This window comes from Apium graveolens, unplaced genomic scaffold, assembly GCF_009905375.1.
Source record: "Apium graveolens cultivar Ventura unplaced genomic scaffold, ASM990537v1 ctg1398, whole genome shotgun sequence".
Taxonomy (NCBI): Eukaryota; Viridiplantae; Streptophyta; class Magnoliopsida; order Apiales; family Apiaceae; genus Apium; species Apium graveolens.
Window position 1 is genome coordinate 153,954 of NW_027417218.1, and position 9,625 is coordinate 163,578.

Consider the following 9,625-nt stretch of genomic DNA (forward strand, 5'->3'; position numbering starts at 1 on the left):
GTTTCCCTCCATCTTGCTCAACCCCAGACTACTCGCACCATATGCGAGCTGGCTACTAGCCATTTGACGCCTAGCCACAACTAGCAACAACTTCCATATTTTTTTCTCCAAAATTTTTTCTTTTTCATGCCTTTATCACTAAGAACCTATAATCGAATTCTAAGCATAATAAGCAGATTGACCTTGAAAACAACCAAATCATAACAACAATCTAGCCCTTACGCATTCTCTAAGACTTAGTGGACTTACAATTGTTTCTAGCATGCATATCAACCTACACAACTTTAAATCACTTTAATGCTATCACTACACTCGCATCAATATCACAATTCAGTCGATAAATCATTACAAAAGGGATCATGGTAAATGCATGAGCTACATGACATTCATAATAAAAAAAAACTATATGGCATAAATTATGCAACTATATGAACTAAACTATCATGAATATGCAACTAAATGACACACACACAATATTCCTTAACTACCACCCCCAAACTAAAAATCTTCACTGTCCTCAGTGAAAGTAGTAGAAAGGAACACAGGGTATACCTACTCGGAGTCATCATCATCATCACCCTCAGTGGGTGGAGTATCAGGCGGCGGGTATGCAGAGTCCTCACCAAAAACTGGCCACTGGATATCAGCTCCAAGGCCTCGAAAAGCAGTCCCTAATGCAAGGGTGAACTCCTGAGCAAACCTGCTCTGCGTCTCATACATGGCATCCATCCACCGTGAAAGCCTCCTATAATGGGCATCAACCATCCCAGCACCCTCCTGAGCTCTCGAAGAACCAGCCTCATCACGCCCTGGCCTAGCCATAGTAGCACCTCGTGCTGGACGCCCTCCTGGAAGACGATAACCCAGCCCATGCTCCTCAGGCTCACCACCGGTCCACTCCTGCATCCCATTCAGAGTGCCAGAATCAATCGGAGCTGCTGGCAACTGCAACTGCTCATGAGCCGGCCAGTTCACTCCCACTGCTTGGCATAGCTTCGTAACCGTAGATGCATAAGGGATGTTCATATGCTTCGCTCCCCTTAAAAACTTCAGAATTCCTTGGTAGATAAACTCACCAAGGTCCACATAGTATTCCTCATTCAGAATTCCCCACAACAACTGTGCTCTCTCAACTGTGACCTCGTGTGCATGCGAAGAAGGCAAAATATTAGCACAAATAAATGCATTCCATGCACGGGCATACCTGTTCATGGCGATCGCCGGAAAGTGACGATACTCATTAGTGCCGGTCCTGCAGGTCCAAACTGTGCCCGGTCGATAGAGAGTCGCACAAATCAAATCCAAGTCAAAATCCTCAGCAGTCTTTTCATTCCAGTTCTCCTCCTCGGGCTTCCTCTCTCGCTGTCCAATCACACGGCGAATTGCCGCAGGATGATAATCAACCGTCAGCCCACGGACCACAGAAAACCCATTCTTTTCGGCCTTTGCATTCGCGTAGAACTCGCGAACAACGCTCATCGGTACTGCTTCGGGTGACTCACAAAAAGCTATCCACCCCTTCTCTGCAATCATGGGCAGCAACTCACCATCCCTCCCTGATGGTAAAAACCCCCTCTCCTTCAGAATCGGCTTCCCCAACAGCCTAGTGTACTCCTCCTCTACAGCTCTGTCAGTTAACCGAGGCCTTGCAGCAGTACCCCTCGATGAATCAGCAGTAGGAACTGTGCTGCTGCTGTCAATAGTGCGTGCTCTCTTGGGTGCCATTGATTCGTGAATAAAAGTGTGTAAGAACTGATTTTTGATGTTTGTGAGAGGGTTTAAGTGTAGGAAGTTTTGTGGGAGATATGTAGGATAGGTGTATGTATATATAGGGTGTGGATTAGATTAGGGTTTGGAAATTAAGGGGTAACATGATGGGGTAGTGGGAACAAATTGTGGGTTTATGGGCTAAAACTGTTTTTGTGTTTTTTTTTTCTCTGAACTGAAAAAAAATTCTGGTACTCGACCCCTGAGCGGTCGCTCAGCAAAACTGAGCGGGCGCTCAGCTTGCTGCGCGGTCGCTCAGCAAAGCTGAGCGGGCGCTCAGCTTGTTGCGCGGTCGCTCAGCAAAGCTGAGCGGGCGCTCAGGGGGTCACTGGAAAAAAAAAATTGCAGTCCCTATTTTCTGATTTTTTTTGTGTTTTTGGATAGGTTATTAACTTCTAAGGGTTCCTGTAACAACAATTCATGGGTTGCCTCCCACGCAGCGCTTCTTTTTCGTCATTAGCTTGACGTTTCGTACCCTTCTCAAGTCGTCAACAAAATGGCACTAACCACTTCTCGGTTTGCCATGTCCCCATAGTAGTGCTCCAACCGCTGACCGTTAACCTTGAATGCTTGGTCCATATTATTCTCAAAAATTTCCACCGCTCCATGTGGAAACACAGTTTTGACAATAAAAGGTCCAGACCACCTTGATTTCAACTTCCCAGGAAAAAGTCGGACGCGAGAGTTAAATAAGAGAACTTGTTGCCCTGGCACAAATAACTTTGGATGTAGCTTCCTATCGTGCCGCCTCTTCACCTTTTCCTTATACATTTTGTTATTTTCGTATGCTTGAAGTCGAAATTTATCAAGTTCATTAAGCTGAAGCATTCTTTTCTTACCAGCTCTATCTAAATCCAGGTTCAACTTCTTCAATGCCCAGTAGGCCTTATGCTCAAGCTCCGTAGGTAGATGACATCCCTTACCGTAAACCAACTGAAACGGTGACATCCCAAGTGGAGTTTTGTATGCTGTTCTGTAAGCCCAAACAGCTTCATCGAGCTTTAAAGACCAATCCTTCCTTGACGGACAAACAACCTTCTCTAGAATGCGCTTTATCTCTCTGTTAGACACTTCCGCTTGACCATTTGTTTGCGGATGATAGGCAGTAGCTACTCGATGATTCACCTTATAACGCTGCATCATAGACGTGAACTTACGGTTGCAAAAATGCGATCCTTCATCACTTATGATTACCCGAGGTGTTCCAAACCTTGTGAAAATTTGCTTATGAAGAAAATTTAGCACTGCCTTTGCATCATTTGTCGGTAAAGCTTTAACTTCGACCCATTTTGAGACATAATCGACTGCCAGCAAGATGTACAGATTATTGCAAGATGAGATAAAAGGCCCCATGAAATCGATTCCCCACACATCAAAGACCTCGACTTCAAGCATCACATTTAATGGCATCTCATCCTTCCTTGACAAATTTCCCACTCTTTGGCAACGATCACACCTTAAAACAAACTGATGAGCATCCTTGAACAAAGTAGGCCAGAAAAAACCTGCTTGCAGAATACGAGCTGCCGTCTTCTCACCACCATAGTGTCCACCATAAACCGTGGAATGGCAGTCTCGTAATATCCCCTCCGTCTCACAGAATGGGATACATCTCCTGATGATCTGGTCAGCTCCCTGTCTAAACAAATATGGTTCATCCCACATATACCACTTCACCTCATGCAGAAACTTCTTCTTTTGAGCGGAAGTCAAATTAGGAGGCATTATATTGCTGACGAGATAGTTTACAATATCTGCAAACCATGGTTCTTCCTCCTGAATTGCAAACAACTGCTCATCCGGAAAAGATTCATTGATTAACGTCCTATCTTGTGAAGTAGAATCGGGATTCTCTAACCTAGAGAGATGGTCAGCTACTTGATTCTCAGTACCTTTTCTATCTTTGATCTCTAACTCAAATTCCTGAAGTAAAAGCACCCAACGAATGAGTCTCGGCTTCGAATCCTTCTTAGAAACCAGATAGCGAATAGCTGCATGATCAGTGAATACTGTTACTTTCGTACCCAGCAGATAAGATCGAAATTTCTCAAAACCAAAGACTATAGCCAAAAGCTCCTTCTCAGTAGTGGTGTAGTTCAATTGGGCACCATTTAAAGTCTTACTCGCATAGTAGACCACATGGAAGAGATTTTTCTTGCACTGTCCCAGAACTGCACCTACCGCATAATCACTCGCATCACACATCATCTCAAATGGTTCTGTCCAATCTGGTGCTGTAATAACTGGTATAGTGATCAAACTCTTCTTGAGAGTCTCGAATGCTGCCAAACATTCATCATCAAATTTGAAAGGCACATCTTTCTCAAGCAAATTGCACAACGGCTTAGATATCTTTGAAAAGTCCTTGATGAATCGCCGATAAAAACCCGCATGACCAAGAAAACTACGGATTCCTTTCACAGAATTAGGTGGAGGAAGATTTTCAATGACTCCCACCTTGGCCTTATCCACCTCCAGACCCTTGCTAGAGACCTTATGCCCAAGGATAATGCCTTCATGCACCATAAAATGACATTTCTCCCAATTGAGCACCAAGTTAGTTTCCATGCATCTTTTGAGTACGGCGCGCAGATTATTCAAACATTCATCATATGAGTGTCCAAAGACGGAGAAGTCATCCATGAACACTTCTACGTTATTTCCAATCATGTCAGAGAATATAGCCATCATACATCTCTGAAAGGTGGTCGGGGCGCCACATAACCCAAACGAAACTCTGCGAAAAGTAAACGTGCCAAATGGACAAGTGAAGGTAGTCTTTTCCTGATCCTCTGGTGCAATACAAATCTGATTATACCCGGAATAACCATCCAGAAGACAAAAATACTCATGACCCGCCAATCTGTCAAGCATCTGATCTATAAATGGAAGAGGGAAGTGATCCTTCCTTGTGGCTTTGTTCAATTTTCTATAATCCATGCATACTCTCCATCCTGTAACTGTTCGAGTAGGGATGAGCTCATTCTTTTCATTTGCGACCACAGTGATACCTCCCTTCTTAGGTACACATTGTACGGGGCTCACCCACGAGCTGTCAGAAATAGGATAAATGATGCCTGCATCTAGTCATTTCAGAATTTCTTTCTTCACCACCTCCTTCATGATGGGATTCAGTCTTCGCTGCTGTTCCACAGTTGGCTTACTACCTTCCTCTAGCAGAATTTTATGCATACAATATGAAGGACTTATCCCCTTGATGTCTGCTATGGTCCATCCTATAGCCGATTTGAATTCTCTCAAAATCCTTAAGAGCTTGTCTTCCTCACTACCTGAAAGGTCAGATGAAATAATAACAGGTAACGTAGATGAATCACCTAAAAAAGCATACCTCAAGTGCTCAGGTAATGGCTTGAGCTCCAAGGTAGGTGCTTCCTCTATTGATGGTTTGAGCTTCCCTTCAGCTTTCTTAAGGTCAGAAGTACCAAGAGATTCAAATGGTATGTCCAGCTTTTGCTTCCAGGGAGAAGCGTTCAGATATTGTAATTGCTCGTTGCTATCTTCATCATCGCATCAAAATCCCCCACTAAGGCCTTTTCCAATGCATTAGACATTAGCATGTGATCGAGTTCCGAAGTAACCGCAGAATCAATCACATCCACTTTTATGCACTCCTCATCTTCTGTAGGGAATTTCATTGCCTTGAATACGTTGAAGGTCACATCCTGATCTTGGACCCGCATAGTAAGTTCACCTTTTTGCACATCTATCAAGGTACGGCCAGTAGCCAAGAAAGGCCTTCCCAAGATTATGGGAATCTTCTTATCTTCCTCAAAATCCAGAATAACAAAATCTGCTGGAAAGAAGAGCTTATCCACCTTGACGAGCACATCCTCAACTATGCCCCTTGGGTAAGTAATGGAACGGTCAGCCAATTGTAGCGACATGTATGTGGGTTTTGGATCAGGCAGATCCAGCTTTTTAAAGATCGACAACGGCATCAGATTAATGCTTGCTCCCAAATCACAAAGGCACTTGTCAAAATTCAGATTGCCAATGGTGCAAGAAATGGTGAAGCTTCCTGGATCTTTCAGTTTCGGTGGTAACTTTTGCTGCAGAACAGCGCTGCATTCTTCCGTGAGAGCAACGGTTTCAAGGTCATCCAGTTTCACCTTCCTTGAAAGAATAGTCTTCATAAACTTCGCATAACTAGGCATTTGTTCCAGAGCCTCAGCGAAAGGTATATTGATGTGAAGTTTCTTGAACACCTCCAGAAACTTCCCGAACTGTCTATCCAACTTTTGTTGCTGCAATCTCTTAGGAAAAGGTGGTGGAGAATAGAGCTGTTTCTCCCCTGTATTAGCCTCAGGCAGAGTGTGTTCAACATTAGTCTTCCTTGGTTCCGCCGCTTTCTCCTTTTGCTTAGATTCCTCATCTCTAATTTCAGCTTCTACTTCTTTTGCCTTTTCAGAATCAGCTACTTTTCCAGACCTTAAGGTAATAGCCTTGACTTGCTCTTTAGCTTCCTTCCTACCTGGTACTTCCGTGTCACTGGGAAGAGTACCAGGTTGACGATTGAGCACTGCATTGGCTAATTGGCCGATTTGATTTTCCAAGGTCTTGATAGAAACCGCCTGACTCTTGCATAACAGCTTAAGTTCCTCAAAATCAGCACTAGTAGGTGCAGCTGCACTTCCCTGTTGAGGATATGATTGCCTTGTAGCATACTGCTGTGGTTGCTGGAATCCAGGTGGGTTAAACTGTTTACTCACTCCTTGCTGATATGGTGGCTGAATAGCATTCTGATTATTCCCCCAGCTGAAATTTGGATGATTTCTGTTGTTAAGATGATAGGTCGCTGGCACAGGCTGCTGTTGTCGCTGATAATTATTCACATACTGAACAGATTCATTGACAAGAGAACACTGATCCGTAGCATGAGAACCTGCACAAAGCTCACAAACCATAGCTATTTGATTAACTCCATACGTAGCCAGAGAATCAACCTTCATTGATAGCGCTTGGAGCTGGGCTGCAATAGCGGTGGCTGCATCAACTTCCAGAATACCTGCTACCTTGCCTGACGTCATCCTCGGAGTTGGGATTTGATGCTCATTTGCAGCTATCGTCTCTATAAGATTATACGCCTCAGTATAGCCTTTAGCTCATAAGGCGCCTCCAGCTGCTGCATCAAGCATGGGCCGAGATTGGGCCCCCAAACCATTATAGAAACCAGTGATCACCATCCAATCCGGCATTCCATGATGTGGACATTTTCTCAACATTTCCTTGTAGCGTTCCCAAGCCTCGCACATAGATTCTGTAGGTTGCTGCGCAAACTGAGTAAGAGCACTCCTCATAGCAGTAGTCTTTGCCATCGGATAAAACTTCACCAGAAACTTTTGTGCAAGATCTTGCCACGTAGTGATGGACCCAGCTGGTTCAGAATGTAACCAGTCTTTAGCCGTGTCCCTCAGTGAGAATGGGAAAAGCCTCAACTTGATAGCCTCATCAGTCACGCCATTATACTTAAAAGTGCTGCAGATCTCGACAAAATTCCTTATGTGCATGTTGGGGTCTTCAGTTGCCGCTCCTCCAAAAGAAACAGAATTCTACACCATCTGAATAGTGCCCGGCTTGATTTCAAAGGTGTTAGCTTGAATAGCCGGATGAAGGATGCTTGACTGAATGTCATCAATTTTAGGCCGAGAAAAATCCATAAGAGCTGGATCAGCTTGAACAATACGATCTCCCATGTTTTCTGGTTCTTTCTGCTCAGTTCCTGAATCCGAATGCTCAAAATCTAACTTCTCCGGAATATCAAGAACTTCGTCTGTCTCCTCAGCTGTATCTAAAGTCCTCTTGCGAGCACGAGAACGAGTTTGCATAAACGCTTGCTAAAGTACCTGAAACACAACCGAAAAAAATAAGTAACTACTACGTCCTAATCACTAAGTCCTAATGACCAATGATGGTAAGTACATAAACTAAACAAATACGCCAAGTCTCCGGCAGCGGCGCCAAAAACTTGTTAGGGCGAAAACACGCGCTAATATTCACGCAAGTATACGCGTTCGCAAGTAATATAGAATACTTTCTAGTTCGTTCCCTCAGAGACTCAGACTAAATTATTGTCTAATTAAACTCACTCACCAATGTATGATTACTCCTCAATGTTAAGACACTAACACTTAAAATTGTTGATTAAATATTAACTATAATTAACTACTTAATTAATCACTTAACTAACACTTCAATTTATCAATAATAAAACACTCATGAGATCACAACTTCATTATTACTTCCTTCTATAGCCATTGTTATTACCTTTAGCATGTGACAGTAATGATATTAATCGAATAACACAAAACTGATAAAAGCCAACTTTCATTGTACTAATACCATTCTACCAAGCATCCACAATTAAGATAGAAGTTGAATAGTCATCAATTATGTTGAGTGCCCATATGTCTACAGAAATTGACAACACAACGATTTAAGCACAAGTTATTCCTTTTGATTACAAAGGGCAAATAAAACTGTTAGAGTTACCCACTAATCATGCACAACGTACATGAACCTATGCTAGCATGGCAAGTTCTAAATCCCAAGATCCACCGTCGCTTCACAAGAGATTAACACCCTATCTTATATGTTCGCGACGCACGTAAGACGAATACGCACAACCAATACTAGATATCATACAATCATCACACACTAAAGTATTAAACAATTAACTAAAGAATTGCATAATAAATCCGTTGCAACCCCATGATCACGACTAGCCCATAATAGCACTTATCGTCATCATGGGTTCATATGAAATCATGATAAACAAACACAAGAAAATAATAACTAAACTAATTATATTAAAACAGAGTACGTCACAAGAGTAAATAAGTTCAAAGCAAGAAAACTAGCATCCAACGTTACAACGAAATAAGAATCACAAGAATATATACTTCCTCTTCGTTGCGGTGTGCTAAATCGGTCTTCTTCCTTATCTCATTCGCTCCTCGCGTAAAAACACAATCTTCTTCAAATCACACTTGTGAAAACGTCTCAAATCTACTTATATAATAGTCCTATAAAACTCAGATTACATAGAAGTGGAAACCAAACAGAAGTAGAAGTCATAAAATAATTTATCTTTTTTCCCGACCCTGGGCGGCCGCTCAGCATAGCTGAGCGGGGCGCTCAGCTTGCTGCGCGGGCCGCTCACCAATGCTGAGCGGGCGCTCAGACCTCTACTGGAAAAATTCTGATTTCGCTCCGTTTCTTCACCATAATCTGCCCGTTTCTTTCCTCTCGTAATGGTAAACACATGCCAAGGCTTATTCTTGATGATTCCTCCCCCGAAATGCAACTAAAACCCTGAAATACATAAACACTAGAAAAATGCATCAAATACACAAAATACTTGATTTCAAGACACCAATTTAAGCCATTTTAAGACGTTCTAAGTGGTATAAAATGCCACTTATCAACACTCATGTGGCATCTCTATTAATGCACCTAAATGTTTTCATTTCTTCTGCATTATACACATAATACATATTGATAGTTGAGAAGCAATCAAGCATAGGCAAACCCGTGATTCCCCTTAGTAAGACAGTCATACGACAACACAATCTAACACATCACTTTCCTAAACTTTCACAGCCCAAAAGACATGACATTCAAGGCAAAAAAATTAAGCCTAATCTACCACTTTTACAACCCAAAAAAAACATCACTTAAGAGAAATAAACCTAAATCTTCAACTTTCACAACCCAAAATATAAACACATTAACTTATTAAATAACCCTAATCAGATTTCATAATCCCAAAACAACATCGCATTCAAGGCATAAAAAATAAACCCAAATCATAAATAAGCCCTAAGTATAAATAAAAAAC

General features: G+C 42.4%; 1 non-coding gene across 1 annotated transcript; it reads left to right on the forward strand.

Annotated features, from left to right (window-relative positions):
- The first annotated feature begins 6,981 nt into the window (after positions 1-6,981).
- Positions 6,982-7,088, forward strand: LOC141699837 (small nucleolar RNA R71). The gene has a single exon (XR_012566116.1). It is a non-coding gene; the product is annotated as a small nucleolar RNA R71 (small nucleolar RNA).
- Positions 7,089-9,625: the final 2,537 nt, after the last annotated feature.